This window comes from Natrix helvetica (genome assembly GCF_964273705.1).
Source record: "Natrix helvetica genome assembly, chromosome: Z".
In the NCBI taxonomy this organism is placed as follows: domain Eukaryota; kingdom Metazoa; phylum Chordata; class Lepidosauria; order Squamata; family Natricidae; genus Natrix; species Natrix helvetica.
In genome coordinates, this window is record NC_138554.1 from 83,895,274 (window position 1) to 83,911,365 (window position 16,092).

Below are 16,092 nucleotides of genomic sequence, written 5' to 3' on the forward strand. Positions count from 1 at the left end.
TTGCCATGTTTCAGCAGTATTTGGAATAATTTGGAATAATTTCAGAGCTATTAATTTGTCTCCTACAGAGGCAATGGTGGCCCTCAGATCTAACTATTTTGTATATATGTTATTCTACCCCTATCCAATCTGAATGAATGAATTTCTTTTCTTTTTCTACACATTTATGTGGGCATATTTGAGAGAAGCTCAATACAATGCAAATATATTTACGTAGGTGCAATACTCCTCCATATTTTACTGAAAAACCATCCTGAAGAATGCAAAGAGGGAGGAAGCAAGAAGAAAAAGAACAACTTCTCATCTCATGCAGAAAGCCTCCCAAATTTGAGAGAGATTGGATCCAAGGTAAACGTTCAAGAGAATGCTACCACTGTCTTGGTTTTAAAAACATTCAAAGCACAATTTTTTAAGATTGGCATTTTTTTTTAAAAAAAGGAATTTTTACATTAAACATCCACAACCTTATAATCGCTAGTTGAAGTGCTAATTAAAACTAACTTACAATTATTAAGTAGAAAAGAACCGTTGCCTACATGTAGATATCATTTTTTTAAAGGTATTGTGCGAATGTTTAAAGCAGGGGTGTCAAACTCAAGACCCGTGGGCTGAATCATGCCTATGGAGTGCTTATATCTGGAAACAGCAAGGGACTGGCCCACAGTGCCTCTGCCATTGAAAACAGAGCTTGGGAGGGCTGTGTGTGGCGCTCCTGAGCTCCCTTTTTGCTGGTAGACCTCTTGGGCCACCACAGGTGCCCCCCAACATGTTGAGCTGCCATGCCCACTCTGGCCACATCCACCCCAGCCCCCTGAGGTCAAATACAATCCTCAATGAAATAAAGTTTTTTTTATTGAAAAAGTTTTATACAAACACATTTTCCCCCTTTTAACCCCCCCACCATACAGTGTATTTCACATACAGATACTATGCTCCCTCCCCTCCCCCAACCCAAAAAAATTTCTCATTCAAATATTATACCAAATACTTTACCCCCTCCCCTCCCCCATCTTAAAGTAGATTTCTCAATCAAATATTGTACCCACTCGCCTCCCAACAATCATAGTGTAAGTCTCTTTTAAAGTAACAATAGCCCAATAACCCCATCATCTAAATTAATTAAACATATATAAATCATAATATAGGTTTCTCTTAAAGTAGCAATATCTCATTAATCCCATCTTCTAAATTTATTATGCATATATATTTCCCCACCCTCCACCCTAACCCACCCCCACCTCCCACTCAACCCCCCCCTGACTTCCGCTATACACCACTCTAACAATTCCAAGCATCCCATGTATTATTTACTCTGATCATCTATCAGTCTAAACATTCTTACCTAAAGGCTACATAATACCTCCTAGTCTGGTATTTATTCTGTATATAATCAATCCATTTTACCCATTCCTGTGTATAATTCTCCTGCTTCTGATCTTTTAAAAAAGCTGAAATTTTTGCCATTTCGGCGAACCCCGCCACCTTCTGAATCCAATGATCAATTGTCGGTAAAAAATCTTTTTTCCAATGTTGCGCAATCAACAACCTAGCTGCTGTGACCATATACAAAACCAATTTTGTTTCCCCTTTAGTAAAGTCCTTAGCTATACCCAATAAAAACATTTGCGGAGTGAATTGTATTATTTTCTTAAATACATTTTGCATAACCCACCATATTCTTATCCAAAAAGCTTTAACCTTGTTGCAAGTCCACCATACATGAAAAAAGGTAGCATCTAGGCACCCGCATCTCCAACATTTTGGTTGAACATTTGGGTACATGCATGATAATTTTTAGGATCTAAATACCATCTGTAAAACATTTTATAAAAGTTCTCCCTTAAATTCTGTGACTGTGTATATTTAACATTCTGAACCCATATTTTTCCCCACGTTTCCAACATAACCACTTCACCAAAATTCTGAGCCCACTTAATCATACAATCCTTAATCAGTTCACTTTCTGAATCTCTTTCTAACAGTACATTATATATTCTTTTAACTTGTTTTGGGCCAAACTCTTTTATCTGCTTGATCAGTTCCGCTTCTTTATCCATAAAACCGACCCTACGATCTTCTTCCCATCTCTTCTGTAGCTGTATATAATGTAACCAATTTAAAATAATTCCTTCTTCCAACAGTTGTTCCAAAGTTTTTAACTTCCATTCGTCCCCATCAGCAATAAGTACATCTTTATATAAACAACCCCCGAGTGACTTAATATTCATAATCCCCATGGTGTCTGCAAGATCCAACCAAAGCGGTATTTTATAATCCCAATTGGGCCGGTGCTTCTTCCATATTCTCATCAGGGCACTACGGAGAACATGATTGTTAAACACTTTATCCACTCTATCTTCATAAAAAAGATATGCATGCCATCCCAGAACAAGATCATGGCCTTCTATATTCAGCAAATCCATTTTTGTTTTCCCAAACCAATCTGCTACAATCTGCCGTCGAAATGATGTCCCGGTGCTTGGAAGCCGTACGGGTCTGGATGGGATTGGATGGGTGACAACCGACTCAAACTCAACCCCTCCAAGACGGAGTGGCTGTGGCTTCCGGCTCCCTGGTTCAACCAGTTACTTCCATCTCTGGCCATCGGGGGCAAGCAACTGGCCCCCATGGAGCGGGCGTGCAATTTGGGCGTCCTCCTGGATGCCCGGCTGTCCATGGATGACCATGTAACAGCCGTGGCAAGGGGGGTGTTCCACCAGGCTCGCCTGGTGCGCCAATTGCGCCCCTTATTGGACCGGGATGCCTTACGCACAGTCCCCCATGCGCTGGTGACGTCTCGCCTGGACTACTGCAATGCTCTCTACATGGGGCTTCCCTTGAGATGCACTCGGAGACTGCAGTTGGTCCAGAATGCGGCCGCGCGGGTGATTATGGGGAGGACTAGGTACTCCCATGTAACACCTCTCCTGCGTGAGCTGCACTGGCTCCCTGTGGTCTACCGGGTGCGTTTCAAGGTTTTGATTACGATCTTCAAAGCGCTCCATGGCACAGGACCTAGTTACTTGCGGGATCGCATCCTGCCCCATACATCCCTACGACCAATCCGCTCACACAGAGAGGGACTTCTCCGGGTGCCGTCCGCTAAACAGTGTCGGGGGGCGACACCCAGGAGTAGGGCCTTCTCTGTGATGGGCCCAGCCCTGTGGAATGACCTCCCCCTTGACATCAGGATTACTTCCGATCTCCGCTCCTTCCGTGTAAAGCTCAAGACCCACCTTTTTCAATTATCTGGCCTGGCTCAACCGTAGTTTATCCTTTCCTCCTGACAGTCCTTTTAAATTTGTAATTTTATTTGGGGTATTTTTTAATGGTTAATTTTATTATTATTATTGTGATATATGTAATTGCTACCTCCTCCATGCACGTATATGTATGTGTATGTGTGTATGTGTATGTTTATATGTATTTATGTATGTTTTTATTGTACGCCGCCCCGACTCCCTTGTGGAGAGGGAGCGGCTAACAAATTAAATTATTATTATTATTATTATTATTACATGCGTTAATACCGCAGCTTCATAGTACAATCGGAGGTTTGGGAGTTTAAGGCCGCCTCTTTCACGAGTATCTTGCATAATCTTCATCTTTACTCTCGGTTTTTTCTCCTTCCAAACAAATTTATTTAATGTTGCTTGCCAAATTAACAAAGTTTTATCTGATTTAAGTACCGGTATCATCTGGAATAAAAAGATAAATCTAGGTAGAATGTTCATTTTAATTGCTGAGATCCTTCCAAACAAAGACAATTGTAACTTTTTCCACCCTTCAAGATCTTTCTGTATCTTTTGCCACAACACTTCATAGTTATTTAAGAAAAGTTTTGTGTTTGATTCTGCAATTTGTATTCCTAAATATTTGACCTTAGAGACTATTTCAAAACCTGCTAAACTTACAAGTCTCTTTCTTTGAGTCTCTGTCATGTTTTTAACCATCATTTTCGTTTTGTTTTGATTTAGTCTAAACCCAGACACCATGCCAAATTCTGCTATGATATTTTTCATCTGGATTATTGACTTCAAAGGATGTGAAAGGGTAACAACCAGATCATCGGCAAATGCTCTAGTTCTGTATTCCTTTTGCCTGATAGCTATGCCATCTAAGGATTGCGTTCAACAAGACTTCCAAAGTTAAAATAAATAACAGTGGAGATAATGGGCAACCTTGTCTTGTGCCTTTTTGTATGAAATAAAGTTTTTACACCCCTGGTTTAAAGGAACCTGGAACATTGCACAGTACATATCATAGGAAAAATAATGAAAGGTTTATTCTACTCAAATACAAGCAAAATTTTAGCATGGTTATTGTAAGTCCCGGCCTCCCCCCCCCCCCTTAATCAAGGAAGTACAGACTCTTGAATCTTAACATTTCAAAAGGAATCTTTTATTGAAAAAGAAGTGATAGGTGGGCAAAAGCAAAGCAGGATCTGGGTCCTTAAAGCAACACAATAGGAATAAAGGAAATTAGAGTCCCCTCAATCATCCGATGTGGATTCAGCCAATCCACAGGTGTGAAGATGTTTTTGTAATGGATGCTCTGGGAAAGGCTTTCTTAGGGTTGTTTCCTGAGCAATGCAATTCACATGGCCCTCTCTCCCCACACATTCTCTGAAAGGTGAGAAAATGCCAGGCCCCTAGGCGCCAGGCTAGAAGTTATAATGAAATTAATTACATAGTACAGGATATATAGGAAAAAAGGATAGAAAACTCTAAAGGAAGCATAGGGCTCCCCTCTTCCCCTGGAGAATGGCAGATTCACAGATCTGAGAGTTATATACTGTGTTTGCAGCTAAAGAAGTGTTACTAGGCTTAACATACAATAAAGAATAGAACATTATATTTTAAAATAAGATGTACTGAGGATAAGCAAAAGCAAACCTTCAGGTGAAGTATGTTCTTCAAATGTAGACCAACTACCGTTCTCTGTTATCAGTTGAATGTAAAAAGAAGTTGTATGAAGAAAATATTGGATGTGTTGAAGACAGTGTGCCTTCTCTAAATCTAATTTTTTGTTATACATACTTTAGGAAAATAGCTTTCCAACAGTTTTTGCCCGGTAAATCACTTAAACATAATGAGTTGGGTTACACCTTTTCTAATTACCGTACTTTTTCAGACTATAAAATGCACCTTTGCCCCCCCCAAAAGAGGGTGAAAATCTGGGTGTGTCTTATACACTGAATACAGCATTTTTGGCCTCATGAAACGCCACACTCTTCACAAAAATGAACGTGCAGAGGATTTGGGAGGCCTGCAAAGTGCTCCTGGGGGGCGGGGAGGGCAAAAATGAGTGAAAAACGAGCCATTTTTGCTCTTTTTTGCCCCCCTGTCCCCAGGAGCACTCGACAAGCCTCCCAAAGCCTATACATGCCCTGCTTTTTGCAAAAATGAGGACAGTTTTTTGCTCATTTTTGCCCCCCAGGAGCACTTTGCAGCCTTTCAAACTCTTTGCATGCCCCGTTTTTCACATAAAATGAGGTGTGCAATGCGTTTGGGAGGCCTGCAGAATACAAAACCTTTTTTTAAAAAATGTATCTTCAAAATTTTGGTGCGTCTTATACTCTGATGCACCTTATAGTCTGAAAAATATGGTATTAAAAGGCATAAGCTTTTATGAGCAGTAGCTCACTCCATTAGATGCACCAAGTGGTTACATTGATATAGTATTTAAACAAGGAGGGGAAGCATAAGTTGGTTTAACACATACATAAAATCTGTTAGTCAGAAAAGATGCCAGCAGATTCCAGATTATTTTTGTTTGTTTCCATAGACACAGTTGTCTTTCCACAAACACTGGAAATACATAAACCAACCAAACAATTTTTGTGGCTATAGTTATTCCACATTATTCACTGTGTTAAAGCTTTGGCTGACTTATTTCAAAAATCTTGTGAAAGGTGAAGCTAAAACAATTTTGTATTTAAAAAAACAAGAAGAGATTGGGCGTTGGTTTTACCTGAGACGCCCATTCTCAGGATGGTGGAGATAGCATCCAGGAATGGGTTAACTGTGTCTACTATCCAACTGGGTCTATAATCTGTGATGTCACACCTCTTCTGGTAGTTCCTCCCAGCTTTTGATGAAGGTGGTACTGTAGACTGATGTGTGATTAAAAAACTCCTCTCAGACCCAGGACCAGACCTGTATCAGGGTGGGGCTGTATCTATCTCCACCGCCCTGAGAATGGGTGTCTCAGATAAGACCAACATCCATTCTCCATAGTTGGTGGAAATAGCATCTAGGAATGGGACATACCAAAACCCGGACTGTCCTTATGGGAGGTTAGTAGTCTGGAGCGAGGTACCCTGAGCAGAATGAACCTGTTGCAATACCCGCCTGCCAAAGGCTGCCTCCACTAAGGCATATCTATCTAACTTGTAATGATGGATAAAAGGGGACGGAGGGGTCCAGGTGACCGCTCGACAGACCTCTTTTTTTTTTAGCAAAGTTTTTTTTATTTTTTGTTACATACTTAAAACTTCTTTATAAATGAAGTATCGTCCATGTTTCCCCCTCTTTACATCTTCTAATTATACATAGTACATTTTACAGCTTTTTTCCATTTTTCATTTCAGTCATCTTATCTTCATTCCATAATCTCCCGCTTAACTTTAATTTCTTCCTAATATATTGACAATATCATTATTTGCCTCCCCAAATTAATCACATTTAACATATCATTTTCATCTATTATTCTATTTTACTGTTAATAACATATATCCTCAAAATTAATTTTGTATATTAAACATTTTATTTGGTTAGTTATCCAAATAGTAATTTTAATCTAATTCTCCCACATTGTATTAAACATAAACCTTTAGCTATATTCACTAAATTTCATTCTAGTCTATTAACAAATCCTTCTCTTTCTTTCTTCCTTTGAACCATTTTCTCTTAGTCTCTTAGGATCTTCATTTCTCTTATGGTCTTTTCTCTCCATCCATGACTTTGACTTTTTCTTTTTCTTGATCTCAAAATTTTTATATTTTTTCTTTTGAATTCTTTTTTTCCTTTTTAATTCTATTGGTCTAGTACCTCTCCTCAGTTTTTCCTTCCAACTTTCCCCAATATTCCCACCTTTACCATTTAACTTTCCCTTTTGGGGGGCCACTTCCCCCTTTTCTCCTTTGGGTATGTAACTGTAAATTCCAATATAATAATCGAAGTATTTTTCTTTTCCAATCTCTTTTTCTATTTCTATAATACCTTCCTGTTGTTCATTCAACCCTCTTTCTTTCTCCTTTTCTCCTTCTTCGTGTTCTAAGTGTTCCCTCTGAGTTTCCACTATTTCCCCCCAATTAGCATAGACAGTGCAGCTATAGGAGCATCTACCGTGGGAACCTCCAAGGCCTTGGCTAAATCTGAACCAATATTATAGAGATGTTTGTCCTGGCTGTTGGGAAATGGACCTGACCCAGGTGAGGACCACTGTATTTGGATGACATCCAGGAATAACCTGGGGGAAGGGACCACCTCTTTTTCCACTGCTGGCTCTGAAAAAAAGGGATCTGTAGGCCTTGGTTGTCTCGGGCCTCCCAAGGAGCAGAAGTCTGACCCTCTCTGATGAGTCAGGGTTGGCTCTGTGTTGAAGGCCACTCTGTGTCCCGTGCCTGATCACCTCGGTTATGATGGCTGCTTTATTGGAAGGTGGAGGAACACATGGTCCTTGAGCTGAAGAAGGAATGGTGGCTTCCGGAGTTGACTCCTATAGCTAGCAGATTGAGCCCTACTCAGAAGGATATCAAGGAAAATCCCACCTTCCTCAGGTTGATGGTATAAGGGAGGAGAAGGTGACTCCCCTTCGCTGTCCAGTGACATTTCAGGCTGTAGAGGGCTGTCACAGTTGAGGGGTAGTTCTGTGAATGGGTGGGGGCTGTTGCTCCATAGAGCACTGGTCCGATGCCCTCCTGGCAGCCTCCGTCCGGGCCTTCTCAAACTCCCTGTCCAGAGCCCTCTGGCGCCAGCTCTCTGCCCATTGTGTGGTCTTAGAGACCTTTGAAACTCGCCCTCCCTATGGATCTAGGCTCCGTAGCTGCACGCTTTCTAGCAGGTCTCAATCCCAAAGTTCCTGCTGTCTCCCTATCTTTGGAAGGGAAATCTAGGAGGTTTCAGCCTATAAGACCGAGTCTCTTGAAGCAGCAGTCGCCATGTGTGAGCACTTCGCTGAGGCCCTCTGCCTATCTGCGATCCAATGAGTTGTGGTTGGCTAGACGGTCTGAGGCTGAAGGGCTGTGGCTGACTAGATAGCATCATTGGGGCTAACCTGGCTCCGAGAGGAGCATTGTCGCATCAAAATGGCCACCGTGGCTCTTTGCGCCTTTTTCAAAATGACACCTGACATCCTTGATGACCAAAATGGCAGCTGAATGTGGTGGAGGTCAGGGGCTGAGGCTGCAGAGTAAACACTCGTGGGGCAATGTCTCCTGGACCTCTGAGGGATTGCAATCCCAGGGCAGCGTTCTAGAGCGTACTTGTGGTCACTGCCCTCTGTCAATGAGCCCAATTGCTGACTGTTATCACCCAGTGAGGCAGGGAGAAGCCCTGATCACTGGAAAGGAAGTAACCTGCTCCACCTGATGTTAAAAGGGAGCAGGGTGTTAAAAATTTGAGAGAAAAGACCTAAAATGCTGCAAATTTGAAAGAGATGAGAGGGAACACGTCCAGTCCAAGGATAGACAGAGTCTAAACATTAGGAGGAGCTACCAGAGGAGGTGTGACATCACAGATTGTAGACTCAGTCTGACTGGATACTAGACGGAGTTAACTCATTCCTGGATGCTATCTCCACCAACTATGGAGAAAGCATTAAATAGGCTCTTTCCCCCTTAGTTTTACCATTGAGCAATCTTCCAGTTATATTTATAACTTACTGTCACCTTTTTTTTATTAAAGGAAGCATGTGAACACTCAGAATTCCAATTTTTAAATGCCTCTCATTCAGTAAAAATCTAGTTGGTCCAAAGCCTCAATATTGTGATTACATGTAATCCTTTCCTTTTCCTTTTCCCTATGGGGAAATAATAGATCAAAGACTTCCTAGGAAATGGGACAGATCTTAGAGTAATCTGGACATGACACTCCTTTTTTTGGTACTACTTGTGTCAGAGAGGTGCATGATTTCATGATCCCATTAAGTCAAATGAGCAAAAGTACATTTAAATGCAGTTAAATTTTAAAGTGAACAAAATACAATTAACATTATTATTTAACAATAAAGGAAACTAAGGTCATTCAGTAAAGAAACTAAACAATTTTCACTGCAGTGATACTACAGCTTTTCAGAAATCTCCCATTCTGAAGATGCTCAGTTTGGGATACTCAACTCTATGCCCAAGTCTGGGTTTGTGGGTAATCAAACAAATGCTGTCATTTTTCATTTTTCACTTCCCTTTCTCTGCAATTTCCTGGCATGGGCATGAGGAAACCTTCAGCAGTCCCTCAGGAAACACAGCACTATTTTATTGCTTAAGTGAAGCCATAATACTAATTAGTATTATACTGTAGTTGGTTTCATGTGACTAGAATTGTCCACCTGCCACTTTAGGTTCCATAGCTTGAAATCGGCAGACAGTGGCTTTTTAATAGCTTCTGTTAGGGAATAATGCAGGGGTGTCAAATTCATGTCATCATGGCAGCGTCACGTGTGATATTGGGATGTTTTCCCCCTTCGCTAAATCAGGCATGGGTGTGGCCAGTGTGCGATCCATCTGGCCCGCAGGTGTCAGCCCTGGAATAGTGTAAAGCAGAACCAGAAACTGAGAATGTACTCCTTTTCTGACTGCTGGTGTTATGAGTTTGGCCAAGCTTCCTCTTGGTGGAAATGGATGCTATAAGTGTCTTGTGTGGAAGAGTGATAGGATTGTCTGTTCTGTGCCAGCCAAGTAGCATTATGTTTTGCTTCATAAAGAGTATCTTTTAAATAATACTAAATTAATAAGTTTTCCATTTTCTTCCTGAACACATTATCTTTTAAGGCCAGACATGTGAAGTCACGAATGCGTGCATGTACTCTCTCTCTCTCTCTCTCTCTCTCTCTCTCTCTCTCTCTCTCTCTCTCTCTCTCTCTCTCTCTCCCTCTCTCTCTCCCTCCCTCCCTCCCTCCCTCCCTCCCTCCCTCCCTCCCTCTCTCTCTCTCTCATAGACACACACATATACACACACACACACATATCCAGTAGTACTGGGCCGCAGCCTGTTTGGTCACAGAGGTGGTGGGTGAACGCAAGTGTTCACATAAAGCTGCATCTCCTATCCCCCAAATACAAGATTAAGTAAGTTAAAAGCTAAGAAAGGAAATTAAAGTGGTTTAACACATACCATGAATATATTTCAAAGGTTCCTAGATAAGAACAAGAGGAGAGGGGTGGAAGGTGAACCCAAGCAATACAATAGTTCTATACCATATCAAAACCATAGTGACAAGCCAACAAACAGGGTGAGGACAATTTTTTTTCATATATCATGAAAGAGCAATGAATTACCCCTTGGAGTCCCCTGCTACAGCTGATCCCATTTGGAAGAAATCCTCTGAATACATAAAAACATAGGAAGGATCTTGGGATGGATCATTTCCACCAAAGGCATTTTATTAAGTAGACAGAATTTTTTGTCTTTCCTTTATATACTCAAAAACATCTAAATCTTGACACTGGCAAATCTGGCTTCAACACCATAGTGAAAGTAAGTGTAGATGAGAATTTTTTTGATAATGCAGTTTAAATAATTTGCCTATATTCTAAAAATATGCAATAATTATTTAATTATTATGAAAATTTACATTGCAGCCCAAATCACTCATAGTGACTTATAAAAATAAAACCTCCAGTACAAACCCAATAGGCTCTCACACACAATCCAATGTCAACAATCAAACCAACCATTTGATGGGCTCCGTATTACACCTGGATCTCCTGATTCATTGGAAAACCATGTCTTCAGGGCCTTTTGAAAGAGTTGACAAGGTGGGGGTGGCAATCTGATTTCTGCGGGATGATGTTCCATAGGTCCCACCCTATGGACCTCCTTAAAAGAGGAGACCTGTAACATACCCTGCCTCCCTGCTCTAGTGGATCAGATTGATGTGGCTGGGAGAAAACAATCTTTCATGTCATTACATTAACATCACATTATACTAAGTGAAAATGAAATAAATGGAACATTATATAACATAAAAAAAGAAGACAAATATATGGCCGTTTATTAGAAACAGTCTAATCTTGACAAAAGCAAAGGAAACTTTTGCAACATTCATCTTCACAGTTTATTCCAGTGTTATTGGGGAGAATATTATGAAAACTTTGTGAATGCATTCTTATTCACACATAAAGGTGCAAAGATTAAGATCAGCAAGCTCCCGGAAAAGTCATTTAAAAATCACTCACCAGGAAAATAAAATTGGTGGGTTTATAGAAGCTTTCTTTCAAGAAATGCAAATGTTTTGCAATTAGTCTTATGTTAGAAACTTAATACAAACCAACCTGGAGAATTGAAGGGGAAGAGACCCAGAGTTAGTTTTACAAGATACAAAACACAAGTAGCCTTCTATTATGGAAATAACTGATAAGTGATGGAGATGATTAGCTAACCAGACCTGACTTCCACTAACCAAGTTCTCATGTTTAAAATTTGCCATCCCTCCATTTCTCCTTGACAATGTGAAAGCAATTCAACACAGAAGAAAATCCATGGAAAGAAAGATTATGAAACAATCGATTGTTTTTCCTTTGTTCTATTTTTTGTGTCATCAAGCATAACTTGATAATTATTATTATATACACAATGTGAAATCAGAGCTGCCAATTGCTTAAGTGGTGTTAGCCTTAATACATATTGGGTTCTTCCAAAGAATCTAGGATAGTGATGGCAAACCTTTTCGGCACCAAATGCCCAAACTGGAATGCACATGCAGGCACAATGCACGTGCATGCGCTGGAGCGCCGGAAACCAAAGACCAACTAGCCGGTGTGAATGTACATGCTGGCCAGCTGGTTTTCAGGTTTCTGGCATGCACATGTCAAAGATCAGCTGCTGATGCACACATGCCTGTTTTTTGGCTGTTTTGGGCCATTTTCTGGGCAGTTTCCAGGCTGTTTTCAGACCATTTTGGGGCCATTTTCAGGCTGCATTTAGGCCCGAAAAATGGCCTGGAAAACAGCCCAGAAATAGCCCAAGAAAGGCCTGAAAATAGCCTGGCTTTGGCCATTTTTTGACCTATTTCCCGGTGCTCCAGCATCTGCAAACACCATGCACGCCAGATACTGAAAGAACAGATGGCGACAATGCATGCACCCACAGACAGAGCTCTGTGTGTCACTTCTGGCACGTGTGCCATAGGTTCGCCATCACAGATCTAGGATATTGTAATATAGTTATATATGTGGATTTAAGCAGAGTGGCATTTTGTAATTAAGAGATTAAAAGTTTGTCAATGTAAAGATTTTTTAAGTGCTATCCAAGATTTTTTAATATAGTGCTCAATATACCAACTAAGAATACCACGGCCAGTGTATATCATAATTTCTCAATTGCAATTTTCAGATCTTGATACTTTCTGACCTTTAATTTTTTGTCTTCTTTTTTACTATCTCTTTGTGTGGCTACATCAATTGTTCATGCTTTCTTATTTTCAATCACACGTAAATCTGCAGTATCAGGTTTGTTGTATTTGGAAATCCCACAACACAACATTTTCAACTATTTTTTGAACTATATTTCCCACTTATTTTTCACTATTGGCACATGGTAAATTTATAGATATTCCATTGAATAATGTTGGTGACTGTGTAATGCAGGGATTCTCAAACTTTTTGAACAGGGGGCCGATTCACAGTACCTCACACTGCTGGGGGTGGGGCGGACTGGCTGAGGGGGCATGGCTAGGTGGTCATGTTACTGGGTGTGTGCAGCTAGGTGGTCATGTGACTGGGTGGGCTTGGCCAATTTAGCAGTTCATTTTGCCTTTGTCCTTGCTGTACTTGCTCAAGCCAAGGAATCTATTTACTTAAGACCACCCTCCAAAGGGAAAAAGAGCACAAGCTTTTTTGTCACTTGCCTAACTTTATTACAACAGCAGCTTCAGCTCCTTAAAGTAGACCATTAAAAAAAAGAATAAAACAAACAGGATTTCCTTCAAAATAACTCCTGGTCATATGTTTCAGGTGACCACACAATAAACCAGACTGAGAACTGCACCAATTAAGACTACAACTAAAACCCCCAAGATGGGCATTGAGAGACATTGGAAGCAGGTGAGAATCAACATACACACATAGCCTCCAATGGTGAATTAAGGAGGGACAATGGTCCCTCAGACTGTTGTGGGCCAGACTATAGTTTAAAAAAAATAATTTCTATGAACACTGCAAGTATCTTCATTTGTAGTGCAAAAAACCATGAAATAATACAATATCTAAAATGAAGAACAATTTTAAGAAACATAAATATACTACTAATTCAATGAGAAGTGTGGGCCTACTTATTTGGGATTACAGGGCTAAAGGTCTTTTAAACCTGGAGAAAAATTCACAAACTGATTTGCTTTTGCCACATTTGTGCATGTGTGTATCACACATGAATATCTACCACAATTGTTCAGTAACAATTTTTGGATGCACTTTATATATGGGAAGAATCAAAGCAGTGGGTGAATTCTCCTTCAGGCATTATACTAAGGTTGCATTTGAATTAGTGTTAGCCAACTTCAGCTGATTTTGAAAACGTTTGCAGACATGTCCCTCACCCACCCACTTTTAAAGTGCTACTTTAAAAGCAGCCCTTTCCCTACTCACCCACCAACCCTGAATCACATGGCTGTGGAAAACATCTGAATGGCTGTTTTTAAAGACTTTTAAAGCACTACTTTACAAACTGGCAGCTGTTTTAAATCCCACCACTCCATGGGCCGGATACTTTGCATTGGTGGGCTGTATCCAGCCCGCAGGCCTTAGTTTGAGGATGCCTGGTATAATGTTATTAGTTTAGTTTAGTTTACTTTATTGTCATTGCACATTGTACAACAAAATTAAATGCCATCTTCAGTGTACATTATAACTATAAAAATATAAACACAAACACACATGCTATATATTTGAATTTGAAAACTGGATATTCCATTAATATTGCACTATACAGTCGAATTCAATATAGTTACCACCCTGGAATAGAAGCTGTTATTCAGCCTATCAGTCCTAGTTTTTATTATCTTGTACCATCTGTCAGATGGTAATAGTTCAAAAAAGGGTACCCAGGATGAGATGGATGAGATGGGCCATTTTGGGGAGGTCTGCAGAGTGCAAAAACTTTTTTTTTAAATTGCCTTTTCAAGACCTTGGTGCATCTTATACTCCGGTGCATCTTATACTCTGAAAAATATAGTAGATCTTCTTTTATCATAACACCCAGAAACTTAAAACTGGCCACTTGCTCCACTCAGTCACCATTGATAAGCAAGGGCTGGATATCTGATCTATTCCTTCTATTACATGTAGTCTTTGAGTTACTAATGAACATTCCATTCATAACCCAAGGGTTTGTGGAAGTGAATCACAGAACTTGAACTTGATCAGTCCTTCCTTTCGCCCATGCATTCGCTATTCAAATGTGGAGTTCGTTAAGTGCACATGAGGTACTTCAAGGTGAAGGCCATTCACCCATCTGAACCTCTGATTTGGCTAGCAAAGTGCCAGGTGAGGCCTGCGCAGGCCAAAACAGAGTGTTGGAGGGATGGGCCTGTCCCTCCAAAGCTCCATTTTGGCTGGCAAAGTGCAGAGTGGAGGGGGATAGGTAGGACAAATATTGCAAAGCCTATGCAGTTAATTGCCATGGTGTTGCAACATTACTAGTTTGAGACTTGTTTGTAAACACTAGGGGTGCTTATCACGTAACTTCGAATGTTCATTAAGGCAATGCTTGTAACCCGGAGATTACCTATATTTATAATCAGTTCATGCAATCTTTCTGCATGACTTGAGTATATGATCTATTATTATTATTAACAGATTATTATCTCTTTCTTTGTATAATTTGTATTTTGAACCATTTAATGGTTTTTACATTCTGGCCTTTTATATATTAAGTTTTATATTTTTATTAATTCAAAGCAACAAATATTTCTCCCACCTCCTATTGTCACCACAACAACCCTGTGAGGTGGGTTTGGCTAAGAGAGTAACTGGCCCAAAATCAACCAGCTGATTTTCAGCCCTAATTTAGGCCTAGAACTCACAATCTCCTAGTTTCTAGGCCAGCACCTTCTTTAATAGATTAACAGAGTTGGAAGGGAACTTTTAGGTCAGTGATGGCAAACCTTTTCAGCACCGAGTGCCCAAACCAGTACGGACATACATGCACAGTGCATGTGTGCACACTGGAGCACCAGAAACCTGAAGACCAGCTGGTCGGTGTGAATGCGCATGCCGGCCAGCTGGTCTTCGGATTTCTGGCATGCGCATGCCAAAGACCAGCTGGTCTGTGCATACATGCCTGTTTTTTGGCCACTTTTGGCCATTTTCCAGGCAGTTTTCAGGCTATTTTCTGGGCCATTTACAGCCATTTAATGGCCATTTCCTGGGTTTTGCCCATTTTGGGGAGCCATTTTCAGGCCATTTTCCACTGCTCCAGCGCCCACAAATACTATGCACACCGGAAACTAGAAAAGCAGATGGCGACGATGAGTGTGCCCACAGAGAGAGGTCTGCATGCCATCTCTGGCACGCGTGCCATTGGTCCGCCATCACAGTTCTAGGTGTTCTAGTTCAACCCCGCACCCAAGCAGGAGACCCTACACCAGTCCAGTCTATTTTTGAAAGCTTCTATTAATGAAGCTTCCACAACTTCTGAAGGTAAGCTGTTCCATTCATTGATTGTCCTCACTGTCAGAAAATTTCTCTTTATTTCTAGGTTGAAAGATAATTTAGCAAAAAAAATAGTCAACATATTGGCGAACGGATTGGAAGAATCCAAGGAAAAGATGCTAAGCGGGATGGATGAAATTTACAGGGTCCATACAAGATATGCTACAAGAAATGAATTACCCAGAGAGGTACACGTAAGACTTACTAAGAAACACTGAGAACAG

General features: G+C 40.6%; 1 protein-coding gene across 1 annotated transcript in view; it reads right to left on the minus strand.

The window, feature by feature from the left end:
* Window positions 1-16,092, minus strand: part of CDCP1 (CUB domain containing protein 1) — a 100,243-nt gene that overhangs the window by 35,938 nt on the left and 48,213 nt on the right. The gene's annotated exons all lie outside the window — the stretch shown is intronic.